The sequence below is a fragment of the Prionailurus bengalensis genome, chromosome A1, assembly GCF_016509475.1.
Source record: "Prionailurus bengalensis isolate Pbe53 chromosome A1, Fcat_Pben_1.1_paternal_pri, whole genome shotgun sequence".
NCBI lineage: Eukaryota > Metazoa > Chordata > Mammalia > Carnivora > Felidae > Prionailurus > Prionailurus bengalensis.
Window position 1 is genome coordinate 87,693,225 of NC_057343.1, and position 16,291 is coordinate 87,709,515.

Genomic DNA, 16,291 nt, shown 5'->3' on the forward strand with positions numbered 1-16,291 from the left:
ATGCTTCTTGGGAGGTCTCATTACACTTTTTTCAAGTTTCCATAAGGTAGAACAGCAGCACAGTTGTCCTTTGGGAACACTTCCTAAGAGGCTCTCTGCTACTCCCATGCTTACTGTAAGAAACACATAGCAATTAATACAACTATGAAACGAGTTAATTTAAAAGTAAAAATGATAGACTTCATTGCAACTGAAATATTAGCTAATTATGATACGACTTTCTGTTCTCAAACTACTCTTTTCATAGTTATTTTTTAATGATTCCTCAAATAAAGTCTCTGAATTCTCCTTCCTGATTGAAATTTAAACAGCCCTGCTTTAGAAATTAGATAAAAACAGCGAGGGAGGCGTGCCATAAGAGACACAAATACAGAGAACAAACTGAGAGGTGCTGAGGGGTTGTTGGGTGGGGGGATGATCTAGAAGGGTGATGGGCATTAAGGAGGGCACCTGTGATGAGCACTGGGTGTCTTATGTAAGTGATGAATCACTAAATTCTACTCCTGAAATCATTTAAAAAATCATTTAAATCATTTAAAAAATAATAAAAATAAATAAAACGCCTTGCTTTTAACCCTTAGAATTTTATTTTAAAATGCTACAGAGGGGCACCTGGGTGGCTCAGTTGGTTGGGAGTCCAAGTTTAGCTCAGGTCATGATCTTACGGTTTGTGAGTTCAAGCCCCACATCGGGCTCTGTGCTGACAGCTCAGAGCCTGGAGCCTACTTCAGATTCGGTCTCTCTCTCTCTCTGCCCCTCTCCCGCTTGTCTCTCTCTCTCAAAGATAAATAAACATTAAAAAATGCTACAGAAATGTTGGCAAGATGACAAAATAGGAAGCCCCACACCTCATTTTTCCACAAAAAAATCAATTTAACAATGGCATACGGACCAAAATACCTTTATGAGAAGTCCAGAATCCAGAGAAGATGCAGTAATTGAGATGAGTACAAGAGTAAGACAGCAACAGGGAGAAATACCATCGTTTTGTTGCCTGGGGCAGCTAAGAAAAAAAGAAGAGGTGGGTGTCTTGCTGTGGCCAACACAGCTCTGTAAGATGGAGATAAAGAGCAGAACCTGAGGCTTCTCCCCTAGGGGTAAGAAAGCAGAGTGGAGCCTGCTCCAAATTCCCCACCCGTCAGTGGGGACCAAGGACCTGCTTTCTGTGTCATCTCACTGGGGATGCTGTAGGGACTGATATAGTTTGATAGGGGCAGATAAGAACAAAAGAAAGAGAGTAGGTAGCTTGAGGCAATGGAACAGCTCTGTGAGATTGAGAGAATGTACAAAACAAACAAACAAACAAACACTGAATCTTCTCTATCAGGAGGGAAGGAAAAGAATAGATCCTGCCTCCAGGGTCTCAGACTATGGTATAACAGTCAGACACCAGAGCCAACAAGACCTAATGGGCTTCTGGAGAAAACAAACAGCAGGAAATCATTTTAATTCGAAGTCTACATGCACAAATCCAGAGAAGTCACAAGCATAGAAAACATGTGAGAGGATCCCAAAATTTCTCACAAGGCAGACTGGTGGAGCCAAGCCATAAAGGCTGGGAGAGGTAGCTGTTTTTCCAAATGCAAAGCTACAACAAACAGGAATTCAGGGAAACAAGACACAATCAAAGGAACAAAATAAACCTCCAGTAACTGATCTTAAAGAAATGGGGTTCCATGAATGTCCTGACAATGAGTCAAAGCTTTGTCTTAAAGAACCTCAGTGGGTTAGGAAAAAAAAAAAATGAAGAAAAAAGAAGCAATGTCACCAATGTGGTGACACAGCTCATTCATGACTTCAGAGCCTTCATAAGAAGACCCCCAACTAGCAAGTATCCAGAGACAAGACACCACTGACAAAATCTCATAACCTAGGAGTGAGGCAAACACACCCCTCTGCACTAGAAACAGGGGAGAACCACTTAAAAGGGTGAGGGGAGTGGCTATGCTCTAACCACATGGCCTTTCCCCCAGGATGACACAGCACAGGACTGAGAAGACCCCTGGACCTGTAGTTTTTCCAATGGAAAAAAGAGACCCAAGATGGACATACAACTTCCTCAGCACTGTGGGACACTTCTTGGGAGGGCAACTCAGATCTTGCCTCAACAGGATCCACAGGGGAATCCAAAAAGCTTGACCATCAGGCATCAGATAGAGCTGGAGAAGAGGCACAGAGCTTCTATCAATAAGAGCCCAGATCTTGGTGGGCCAAATCTCAGCTTGCAGAGGCATAAAGCAGAGATCGTAGCCAGGGATCCTGCCCATCTGCAGAGCCAGTCTGGTGACACTATCTGGTTCAGGACTTTGACTGGCAGTTATGTCTCACTTGGATTTCTAGCCAACAAGCCAAGCCAGCTGTGGAGCCCATACACGGCCCCACCCAGGCAAGGAAGCAAATTCACAGCCCTGCACAGTTGCTGAGCCTAGCCTCCAGTCCTGTACCTCCAAAAGCATGACCACAAAAACCCAGCACCAAAGAGTATTTCCCACAGCCTCCTTGGGCAGGGCACCATACAGACCAACAGAACAGAAGAGAGAGCCCAGAAATGAACAGGTTTTCCTGTTAAAAGGAAAACCAAACACCCAAAATGATGTGACTTAGGCCAAGTCACCACACTGGGGCTTAATCCCTAACCTAATTGAAGTTCCAACTTTCCCCCCAGAAATGTAGTCTTAACTGGTCAGTAAGGAATTTTCTTGTCAGCACTAATATATTATTCTGTCATATATACCCTCTTCACGTCTCCAAAGAAAGATGGGGTAATACACCTAATGAGACTCTTGTCCCCCAAAGAAGGTTCACTCATCTAAAATAATCTTTTTTTTTATGTTTATAACTTCCTTGCCTTGCCTTTAAAAACCTTTCCCTTGTGGGACACTTGGGTGGCTCAGTCAGTTAAGTGTCCAGCTCTTGATCTCAGTTCAGGTCTTGATCTCAGGGTTTTGGGTTAAAGCCCCACTTTGGGCTTAATGCTGGGAATAGAGCCTACTTAAAAAAAAAAAAAAAGAACTCTTTCCTTTTCTATAGCCCTTTGGAGGCCCCCTCTACTTGCTAGCTGGGATGCTGTCCAATTCATGAATCATTTAATAAAGCCAAGTAGACCTTCAAGTTTACTCAGTTGACTTTTTTTAAGTTCATTTATTTATTTTGAGAGAGAGAGAGTGAGTGTGGAAGGAATAGAGAAAGGGAGAGAGAGAATCCCAAACAGGCTCAATGCTGTTAGTGAGGAGCCTGACTGGGGGGGGAGCTTGATCCGACCAACTGTAAGACTATGACTCAAGCCAAAATCAAAAGTCAGAGGCTCAACACACTGAGCCACCCAGGCTCCCCTCAGTTGAATTTTGTCAACAAATTCCACACATGTATGATCAGCTGATTCTTGACATGGTTGCCAAGATTCCACAATGGTGAAAAGATTAGTTTCTTCAACAAGGTGTGCTGAAAAAACGAGATATCCACATGCAAAATAATGAAATTGGATATTTTTCTTAAACTGCACACAAATACCAATGCAAAAAGGATTAAAATTGATTAAAAATTTAAATATAAGGCCTGAAATTTTGAAAGTCCTAGGGAAAAACTTCGCAATTTAGGCAATGATTTATTGGCTATGACACTGAAAGCACAAGTAACAAAAATTAAATAAACAGGGCACTAAATCAAACTAAAAAATCTTCTGTACAACAAAGAAATGATAAACTGAATAGGTAACCTATGGAGTTGGAGAAAATATTTATAAATAATATGCATATGATTAGGGATTAGCATCCAAAATATATAAAAAATAGCTACAACTCAATAACCTAATTTAAAAATAAATGAACTGAAATGTGGGCAAAGAACTTTAGACATTTCTCCAAAGAAAACATTTTTTTTTCCTTTTCAATTTTTTACTTAAATCCTAGTTAGTTAACATACAGTGCAGAGTTGGTTTCAGGAGTAGAATTCAGTGATTCATCACCTACATACAACACCTAGTGTTCATCACAACGAGTGCCCTCCTTAGTACTCGTCACCTATCTGGCCCATCCCCCACCTCCCTTTATCAACCGTATTTTGTTCTCTGTCTTTAATAGTCTCATATGGTTTGTTTCCTTCTCTCTATATATATTTTTTCACCTTCTCATACGTTCACCAGTTTTTTTAGTTAAATTACAGAGATGAGTGAAATCATATGGTATTTGTCTTTCTCTGACTGACTTATTTCACTTAACATAATACATTCTAGCTCCATCCAAATCATTGCAAATGGCAAGCTTACATTGTTTTGATGGCTAGGTAATATTCCAATGTGTATATACACATCTTCCTTATTCATTCATTAGTCGATGGACATCCAAAAAAATCTTCTAAATGGTCAACAGGTATGTGAGAAAATACTCAACATTACTAATCATCAGAGAAATTAAAATCAAAACTACAATGAGATATCACCTCACTCCTCTTAGGCTGGCAACTGTTGAAAACAAAAACAAAAACAAAAAAGGTAAGTGATGTAGAGAAGTTGAAACATTTTTTTTCCTTACTACCTTTCTAAACATTTTTTTAAGTTTTTATTTAAATTACAGTTGATTAACATACAGCATAATATTAGTTTCAGGTGTACAATATGAAAATGAAACTTTTTTTTAAAGTTTATTAATTTAAGAAACAGTGCAAGTGGGTGAAGGGCAGAGAGAGAAAGAGAGAGAGAGGATCCAAAGCAGGCTCCTCACTGTCAGTGCAAAGCCCAATGCTGGGCTTGAACCCACAAACCATGAAATCATGATCAGAACTGAAGTGGGACGTTTAACTGACTGAGCCACCCAGGCACCCCTGAAATTAAACTTTTATAAAATTATTGTTTCAAATATAAAATAGTGTCAGTATGGAAAACCAAATGACAGTTTCTTTAAACAATTAAAAATTTAATTACCATATGATCTAGATCATTGGATCTATTACCATCCAATTCCCTTATGGGCATAAACACAAAAGTAGTAAAAGCAGGTCTTGAACAAATATTTGTACACCCATGTTCATAACATTATTATTCACAATAACCAACATATAAAAACAATCTAAATGTCCATCAATATATGAATGGATTTTTTAAATGTGATATATACATAAAATGGAATATTATTTGGATTTTAAAAAGAAGAAATTTTGCCATATATGATAACATGAAAGAACTGAGAAGACATCATACTAAATGAAATAAGCCAGTCATAGAAGGACACTTATATGAGCTATTTAACATGATAAGTCATACTCTTGATTTCAAGGTCGTGAGCTCAAGCCCCACGTTAGGCATAGAGCTTACATTAAAAAAAAAAAAAAAAAGATCACTCATAGAAACAGTAAATGGTGTTGTCAGGGGCCGGGGAAGGGAGAATAGTGAATTCCTGTATAGTTGGTATAATGTTTTAGTTATGCAAGATACTTGTAAGTTCTAGAGATCTGCTGTACATTAATATACAGTACTGTACTGGGCACTAAAATTTTTTAGAGGATAGTTCTCATGTTAAATTTCTTACTACAATAAAATAAACAAATAAACAAACAAAAATAAAATAGGGCAAAATATTCTATCCTCTGATGATTTTAAAAATCTAAATAAAATAATGCATGTGTACAATATGAAACCTACAAAACAGCAGAAATGTATTTGTACTTCAATAATTCTGGAAGCAAGCTTACATACTTTTCTAAAATGTGAAAATACTGCCTTCAAGGGATATTAATATTTTAAGGATACAGAGAATTTCTGATACTACAAAAGCTTAATATTAACACTAAGAAAGTTCTTATTTAAAGGTAATTGCAAATCCAGCAGACTGTTGAAAAAAATAAAGAATTTACTTTTTTGTTAAAAGGTTTCTGACTTTATTATCAAGATGATTTTTTCAATTAACAGCTTCCTTTTGTTCTCTTCACACCAAACAGTCTGTTTTCAAACCCTATTTGTCTCATTCCCTCTTGCCAAAACTGTCATAACTGACATTCTGATAGGAACCCAGATTTTATAAAAATCTAGGTTGTCTGTACCCTACAACCAACCACCTGAATATGATCCAGAGAATAATAGAAAGATGCTGTAGAGAGCCACTTGGGTGGCTCAGTCAGCTATGCTTCTGACTCTTGATCTCAGCTCAGGTCATGATCTCATAGTTTGTGAGTTTGAGCCCCACATTGAACTCTGCAATGACACTGTGGAGCCTGCTTGGGTCTCTCTCTCTCTCTCTCTCTCTCTCTCTCCCTTCCCCTCACCCACTTGCACTCTCTCTCTCTCAAAATAAATAAGTAAACTTAAAAATAAATAAAAATTTTTCAATGAAATAAGGTGAATATAGAAGGATATTGGTGAATAATTCTTAAATGTGGGCTAAGATCCAACTACAAAAATTTGTGACAATCCTCTCCCCAAGCTGGGCTTGCATCAGCTCATGGCCAGCCTCCCAGAGTGTGGAAAGTCTTTGTAATAAGTAAGGTGTTTAAAAGCAAAGCCAGTAACCTTCTTTGAAGCTCTCTGAAGGGTGATGATGACAGCAACATGGAAGAATGGAATGAAAACATAGTTTTATAGTATAGAAGAAAAGAATATTTCAAGAAAAACACTACTAAAATACAGTATGTCATAAAATGCCATAATGTTCACATATGGCAAGAAAATATAAATATTTATCTAAAGAGCTATTTAATTTTCTACAGAAGTGATGAGTTTATGTTTAATATATATCTATTGGCATGTAATTTTATAACAAAAAGTTCCACTATGATAGACATCAGTCTTTCCCTCTGCACACCTTTGATAAGGAGACCAGGAAAACAATCTTATATGGCCAGAGGCTTTATTTCAATCCTGTTCTAGGACAATTTTATTGTTTCATGGTCTTTCCTTCAGCTTACTGGGACATATTCTGCAGGGTGAAGATATTCTGAAGATAATAAATTAGAAGGAGCAGAAATCCCTCTGGAATATTCCTTTGTACAAACTCAACCATTGAACTAATTACCTATATGACATAGTGAAGTCTCAGAGGATCCAAGAGAATAAATCACTGGAGGCTCCCTCCAGTGCCAGTAAGTTCTCCCTTGTGGTTGAATTGAGATTGATCCTATGCCTCTCTCTGTTGAATGCCAGACTTTCTGAAGGGAATCTGTCTCTTTCCAACCCAGGTGTCATCATCCAAGCCAGCTCCTTCCCTTTCTACACCTTTTCCTTCTTCAACCTCATGGTAAAATGAGTAAAATGGGTGGGAGAGACCAGGTTATGTTTGAGCATTTCCATTAGCACCCATTTCTCTTCAGGTTGTGATTAGAAAGGAGGTTATCTCACTCACCCAATGAGAGTGGGCTGTTCTTGGTAATAAGAAGGAACACATAGTACTCCAAATAATAGTATTAGGAAGATAGTACACTCATACCTAATTATGGTCCCCTTATCGCCATTACCACGTAATTTTCAGAGCCAGGAATATGTTAAGACTCAAAAAAGCATATATTTCAAGAAGTCCATGACAAAGGAAAAGACAAGAGGAAAGACAGAGAAAAATAACTATCCACATATTGAGCCTTTAGTACGTATCAAACATTGCACAAGACATTATACAGAAAAAATTAAGAGCACAGGATATAAAACTTCTGTCACTTCATATCTTACATGATGGCAGAGACAAATGTCTTAGGAAAAAATAAAATTTGAACCAAATCTAGAATATTGAGTAGAATCTGAGAAAGTAAATAGAAAGACATTACTATGACAGGTGAAAGACACATCATTTACCAGAGAATTTAGGCACCTGTGACTACAAGCAAGTTTTAAATAAGTAAACAAGATCAGCCTAACATAAGCATTTATGTGGAGCTATAGTTGAAAATGAAATGAAACTGGCATTATGGAAGCAGGCATTTCATTCTGAGTAATTGCAGAATCTAGCTATCCCTTTATACATTTATTAAATACCTGCTACAGAACAAAACTAGCCTAGGCCCTGAGGAAGTAAGTAAGGAAGTAGATCAGGCTTCTAAAATGTTCAGAGGGCAGAAGGAGAGGCCAGCGAGTTCCTGCAATGGCAGAAGAATAGGAGCTTGAATATGGACACAAAGAAGAGGAGATCATGGGATATTTCATTCAGGAAATGATGCTTGATCCAGGCTGTAAAGGGTAAATAGAACTTCAGCAGGTTAATGTAGGAGAAAAAGAAACTAGCATATGCAAAAGAACAGAAGATGGAGCATGTGGTTTTCAAACATGATAGAGTGTGAGGTTGGTGAGAGAGAATGGATATGATAACATCTGGCCAGAAAAGAGATAGTACTGGGTGCCACACACTGGTATTTGAAGGGTTTCTGAGGATTAAAGCAATGGAGAGGGGGAAAAAAATCAGTATTGCATTTTCTGACTATTACTCAAGGATAATATTACTCAAGGAATATTACTTGGATAATAGCATGAAGGATGGATTAGGCTGAATATAACAATCTCAGTTATAAATAAGAAGTCTCACATTATGGCCACAAAGGGATTCCATGGATCATTTTAAGTCATTCTTGAATTTCATGACAAATTCTTCTTTTTGTGACATTCTCAAAAATTTCTGAACCAACAAAATTACTTCCAATGGTGTTGTATGAAGAAACAGTTTTTTTAAGTTCCTTTTATCTATCCAAATTTAACCACTCTCTAACTTTCCCATAGTTGGTATAATTTTCCTCCTGAAAAAAATTCAGTGTATATTTCCTTCTCTTTCAAGTGAGAACCCACTTAAGGAAGAATCGTATCCTATATAACAGTATCTGTTCTGATAATAGGAAATCTTCAAATATATTTTTCTTTTTAAAAAAATTTTTTTTCAACGTTTTTTATTTATTTTTGGGACAGAGAGAGACAGAGCAAGAATGGGGGAGGGGCAGAGAGAGAGGGAGACACAGAATCGGAAACAGGCTCCAGGCTCTGAGCCATCAGCCCAGAGCCTGACGCGGGGCTCGAACTCACGGACCGCGAGATCATGACCTGGCTGAAGTCGGACGCTTAACCGACTGCGCCACCCAGGCGCCCCTCAAATATATTTTTCTATAGCACATTTGTAGACTCCAATTCAGCCTCCTTCTCAAATACCCCGGGGCATCAATGATCCAATTTTAAAATGCTGCCTTAGTAAACAACCACAAAATAGATGTGGTTTGGCAGCACAGAAGGCATGTGCCTTTAGATTTTTATAATCTGGATCATATATCCATGAAGCCAACTCAATAGGTGTCCTCATAATTTCTCCATTGTTTACTTCATTGTAAGCATATCATTAAGGGCCCTCAGAATTTTTTCATGTGTGACATTTTCCAATCAAGTTCCCCCTATCCTATAATGGTGACATTGAATTTTTAAGCAGAATCCTATTTAAGTGCTATATTTATTCAGAGTCCTATTCTTGCCTATTGAGATAAGTTGGATTAGGTATCCCTGCCTGTTTTGCATCACTATAGGTTTGCATTCTTTCTGTGTATAAGGCAGAGGAGTGAATGTGTCAGGCATCTGGGTCCCAAGTGTAAACTCTGGCTTTATCCTGTAGCACCTCCAATTTTTCCTGCAGGTTTCATAATCTCCCCGTGCCTCAGTTTCTTTTACATTTATTACTTATGTTCACCATTTATTTAGCACCAATTTATTGTGTGAAAATAGTGTGTAAATTAAGTGTGATAATCCTCAGTCTGGAGATGAGGAAATGAAAGCTAAATTGTAGACAGCTCTGTGGTTGTTAAAATATGGCAAGCAGGACTTGAACCATGACAACGAGCTTCTGCTCTTCCCATACAGTTTCTTGTGTACTGTTGTGTATTTGCTTTTTGTTTGGTTATTATCATTTAGTAAAATAATAATTTTGAGAATGGATAAATCATTTATTTCAGTATACCTTCTATTTCCATACATACTTTTAGGGCATTTGATCTTATCCAAACCCTGAAATGTGAACATTATTTTTTTTTTGGCATTTTCATGCAAGAAGGCTGAAGCTCAAAGTGCTAATGTTCCTCTTGCAAAGTCCTCCGTTCATTCAGTTACTCATTCTGCCCGAATAGTGGCTGGCAGAATGTGGATTCAGAAAGATTTACTACAGTTAAAAACACTGTGCTCATCACCCAAACAACATCCAAAACCCCATTTCCTGAATCATGTTATTTTTTTCATATTTTATTAAATTAACCCACATTTGGGGTGCATGGGTGGCTCAGTTGACTAAGTGTCCAACTTCGGCTCAGGTCGTGATCTCACCATTTGTGACTTTGAGCCCTGCCTTGGCCTCGCTGCTGTCAGCCCAGAGCCTGCTTCAGATCCTCCATCCCCCTCTCTCTCCCTGCCCCTCCCCCCTTCTCTCTCTCTTTCTCTCTCTCTCTCTCACACACACACACACACAAATAACTATTTAAAAAAAAAATTAACGTACATTTGCTATTACTGATCACACTTTCTTAAAATGCTTACCAAAAAAAGTGTTTTTTTAAATGAACAGAATGATTTTTTTCAGGTATTTCCAGGGTTTATCATCACAATTAATATTCAATCCCAGGATTGTGCTCTCTTCCTCAGAAACCTGGCATTACATTTGCCCCTCTGATCTGGTGGTACTTTTTCTAATCTTCAAGAAATGTCGACAATTGAGAACATTTGCAAGTTAATTCGATATATTGTGCTATAATATCTATGAATTTAAAGAATTAAACATACGTCAAAATGTAAGGTATTCATTCTTAGCTGCTTGACAATATGGTGCTGAAATAGTCCCTACTGGAACTCATTTTTTTTCCAAATTAGACTGATTGTATGTGACAATGATTCCATTATACCCTTGTCTATTTTCATTTCAAGAATAAATAGAAATAATACTATAACTTTTAGAATTTTCTAAAACCTTAACTCATATTTCATTTTCCAGTCTTCATTAAAGTTTTTGTTCACCTTCACGGTATTTGTTTCGTTAAGCCCAGTTTATGTGTACTCCTCTTTTGTGGAATGAAATGTCCTTCAAATTTTGAAGCTTATGAAGATAGTTGCTGTGTAGCCAAACTGAGAATTCTATAGTAAAAGGCAAAAAACCAAAACAAACAAACAAAAACAAAACAAAGCTGAGAAGAAAAGGTTAAAAGAAAGAATAAGGAGGGGAGAAGAGAGAAAGACACAATAATAAAGATGAAAATGTAATATTTAGAAAAAGTTAATTTGCTGGTTGCATTTGCATCAGGCTAATTTTCTCATGGAAAACTAAAGTACCACTATGATAGTAGTATGATTGTAAAATAGATATATTGACCATGATTGTAAAAAGTTATCTGCTTCGTTTATGGAGCTCCTGGGTGGCTCTGTAGGTTAAGCATCCGACTTTGGCTCAGGTCATGATCTCGCCGCTCCGTGGGTTCAAGCCCTGCATTGGGTTCTGTGCTGGCAGCTCAGCTTGGAGCCTGCTTTGGATTCTTTGTCTCCTTCTCTCTCTGACCCTCCCCTGTTCTCTCTCTCTCTCTCTCTCTCTCAAAAATAAACACTAAAAAAAATATTTTTAAGCAAAATAACTAAAAGTAGAAAGGGCATTGTTATGTGACAACTCTGCATTACAACCTATCCTAGTAAAAGTTTGCAGTATAAAATAAAAATCAGATAGTGTGGAAGTACAAACATATTTGTGAGAGGAATGTATTAGAGTAATTTGGCACTTGGACTTTTTAAACTGTAGTACACTGTAACTTCCTGTGTGGCCTATTTGGGGAATAGCTACAAATTGCTGAAGGGTAAAACAATCATGATAGCATGGGCATGATAAAGGAATTGAGGGGAAAAGCTAACCTCAAAACTGAGTATTGGTGAGCTGAGTTTGGAAAATGCTAACTTTAAGATATTGATGGAACATTCCAGAAAAAATCTCCTATAAGAGCTAGGGATTTGAGAGGAAATGAAATTATGCATTTTGAAAATTCATAGTCTACAGAAAAGAGATGACACCATTTAGAAAGAATCTGGGGGAACACAGAGGAAAAATTTAAAGATGAGATAAAAAAAAGAAGGAAAAGATGAAACAAGGGAGAAAAAGATGACAGAATAAGAGGAAAATAAAACTAGTGAAAACTAGGAAGACAAGAGCTAGATGAAAACCAAAGGGAGCGAAGTTACACAAAACAAACTACCTGTTGATGGCCTCTTTCCCAAAGAAAGAGTCTACACTGTCACGTAGCTGTAATAGCCCTGCAACTTCTATCCTGTCTATCCAAGCATCCAAGTACCCTTAACTTAACTGGACTGAAAGGAAACATTATGTAGTAATTCCTTTAAAAATTTTCTGAGGTTGCGGCAAGATGGCAGCTTAGGAGGACGCTGGGCTCACCGCACGTCCTGCTGATCACTTAGATTCCATCTACACCTGCCTAAATAACCCAGAAAACCGCCAGCGGATTAGCAGAACGGAGTCGCCAGAGCCAAACGCAGACGAGAGGCCCACAGAAGAGGGTAGGAAGGGCGGCGAGGCGGTGCGCGCTCCACGGACTGGCGGGAGGGAGCCAGGGCGGAGGGGCGGCTCGCCAGCCAAGCAGAGCCCCCGAGTCTGGCTTGTAAAAGCGGAGGGGCCTGACGGACTGTGTTCCCACAACAAGCGCGACTTAGCGTCTGGGAGGTCATAAGTTCACAGCTCTGCTCAGAAAGCGGGAAGGCTGGAGGACAAAGGGAGGGAGAGCTGCTGAGCCCCCTGACAACAGAGCTCAGTTTGGTGGGGAACAAAGGCGCTCGCCAGCGCCATCTCCCCCGCCCATCCCCCAGCCAAAATCCCAAAGGGAACCGGTTCCTGCCAGGGAACTTGCTCGCTCCGCTCCGCACAAACACCCAACTCTGCGCTTCGGCGGAGCCAAACCTCCGGCAGCGGATCTGACTCCCTCCCGCTGCCACAGGGCCCCTCCTGAAGTGGATCACCTAAGGAGAAGCGATCTAAGCCTGCCCCTCCTGCCCCCGAGCACCTTGCCTACCCACCCCAGCTAATACGCCAGATCCCCAGCATCACAAGCCTGGCAGGGTGCAAGTAGCCCAGACGAGCCACACCACCCCACAGTGAATCCCGCCCCTAGGAGAGGGGAAGAGAAGGCACACACCAGTCTGACTGTGGCCCCAGCGGTGGGCTGGGGGCAGACATCAGGTCTGACTGCGGCCCCGCCCACCAACTCCAGTTATACACCACAGCACAGGGGAAGTGCCCTGCAGGTCCTCACCACGCCAGGGACTATCCAAAATGACCAAGCGGAAGAATTCCCCTCAGAAGAATCTCCAGGAAATAACAACAGCTAATGAGCTGATCAAAAAGGACTTAAATAACATAACAGAAAGTGAATTTAGAATAATAGTCATAAAATTAATCGCTGGGCTTGAAAACAGTATACAGGACAGCAGAGAATCTCTTGCTACAGAGATCAAGGGACTAAGGAACAGTCACGAGGAGCTGAAAAACGCTTTAAACGAAATGCATAACAAAATGGAAACCACCACAGCTCGGCTTGAAGAGGCAGAGGAGAGAATAGGTGAACTAGAAGATAAAGTTATGGAAAAAGAGGAAGCTGAGAAAAAGAGAGATAAAAAAATCCAGGAGTATGAGGGGAAAATTAGAGAATTAAGTGATACACTAAAAAGAAATAATATACGCATAATTGGTATCCCAGAGGAGGAAGAGAGAGGGAAAGGTGCTGAAGGGGTACTTGAAGAAATAATAGCTGAGAACTTCCCTGAACTGGGGAAGGAAAAAGGCATTGAAATCCAAGAGGCACAGAGAACTCCCTTCAGACGTAACTTGAATCGATCTTCTGCACGACATATCATAGTGAAACTGGCAAAATACAAGGATAAAGAGAAAATTCTGAAAGCAGCAAGGGGTAAACGTGCCCTCACATATAAAGGGAGACCTATAAGACTCGTGACTGATCTCTCTTTTGAAACTTGGCAGGCCAGAAAGAATTGGCACGAGATTTTCAGGGTGCTAGACAGAAAAAATATGCAGCCGAGAATCCTTTATCCAGCAAGTCTGTCATTTAGAATAGAAGGAGAGATAAAGGTCTTCCCAAACAAACAAAAACTGAAGGAATTTGTCACCACTAAACCAGCCCTACAAGAGATCCTAAGGGGGACCCTGTGAGACAAAGTCCCAGAGACATCACTACAAGCATAAAACATACAGACATCACAATGACTCTAAACCCGTATCTTTCTATAATAACACTGAATGTAAATGGATTAAATGCGCCAACCAAAAGACATAGGGTATCAGAATGGATAAAAAAACAAGACCCATCTATTTGCTGTCTACAAGAGACTCATTTTAGACCTGAGGACACCTTTAGATTGAGAGTGAGGGGATGGAGAACTATTTATCATGCGACTGGAAGCCAAAAGAAAGCTGGAGTAGCCATACTTATATCAGACAAACTAGACTTTAAATTAAAGGCTGTAACAAGAGATGAAGAAGGACATTATATAATAGTTACAGGGTCTATCCATCAGGAAGAGCTAACAATTATAAATGTCTATGCGCCGAATACCGGAGCCCCCAAATATATAAAACAATTACTCATAAACATAAGCAACCTTATTGATAAGAATGTGGTAATTGCAGGGGACTTTAATACACCACTTACAGAAATGGATAGATCATCTAGACACACGGTCAATAAAGAAACAAGGGCCCTGAATGAGACATTGGATCAGATGGACTTGACAGATATATTTAGAACTCTGCATCCCAAAGCAACAGAATATACTTTCTTCTCGAGTGCACATGGAACATTCTCCAAGATAGATCATATACTGGGTCACAAAACAGCCCTTCATAAGTTTACAAGAATTGAAATTATACCATGCTTACTTTCAGACCACAATGCTATGAAGCTTGAAATCAACCACAGAAAAAAGTCTGGAAAACCTCCAAAAGCATGGAGGTTAAAGAACACCCTACTAACGAATGAGTGGGTCAACCAGACAATTAGAGAAGAAATTAAAAAATATATGGAAACAAACGAAAATGAAAATACAACAATCCAAACGCTTTGGGACGCAGCAAAGGCAGTCCTGAGAGGAAAATACATTGCAATCCAGGCCTATCTCAAGAAACAAGAAAAATCCCAAATACAAAATCTAACAGCACACCTAAAGGAACTAGAAGCAGAACAGCAAAGGCAGCCTAAGCCCAGCAGAAGAAGAGAAATAATAAAGATCAGAGCAGAAATAAACAATATAGAAACTAAAAAAACTGTAGAGCAGATCAACGAAACCAAGAGTTGGTTTTTTGAAAAAATAAACAAAATTGACAAACCTCTAGCCAGGCTTCTCAAAAAGAAAAGGGAGATGACCCAAATAGATAAAATCATGAATGAAAATGGAATTATTACAACCAATCCCTCAGAGATACAAACAATTATCAGGGAATACTATGAAAAATTATATGCCAACAAATTGGACAACCTGGAAGAAATGGACAAATTCCTGAACACCCACACTCTTCCAAAACTCAATCAGGAGGAAATAGAAAGCTTGAACAGACCCATAACCAGCGAAGAAATTGAATCGGTTATCAAAAATCTCCCAACAAATAAGAGTCCAGGACCAGATGGCTTCCCAGGGGAGTTCTACCAGACGTTTAAAGCAGAGATAATACCTATCCTTCTCAAGCTATTCCAAGAAATAGAAAGGGAAGGAAAACTTCCAGACTCATTCTATGAAGCCAGTATTACTTTGATTCCTAAACCAGACAGAGACCCAGTAAAAAAAGAGAACTACAGGCCAATATCCCTGATGAATATGGATGCAAAAATTCTCAATAAGATACTAGCAAATCGAATTCAACGGCATATAAAAAGAATTATTCACCATGATCAAGTGGGATTCATTCCTGGGATGCAGGGCTGGTTCAACATTCGCAAATCAATCAACGTGATACATCACATTAACAAAAAAAAAAAGAAGAACCATATGATCCTGTCAATCGATGCAGAAAAGGCCTTCGACAAAATCCAGCACCCTTTCTTAATAAAAACCCTTGAGAAAGTCGGGATAGAAGGAACATACTTAAAGATCATAAAAGCCATTTATGAAAAGCCCACAGCTAACATCATCCTCAACGGGGGAAAAACTGAGAGCTTTTTCCCTGAGATCAGGAACACGACAAGGATGCCCACTCTCACCGCTGCTGTTTAACATAGTGCTGGAAGTTCTAGCATCAGCAATCAGACAACAAAAGGAAATCAAAGGCATCAAAATTGGCAAAGATGAAGTCAAGCTTTCGCTTTTTGC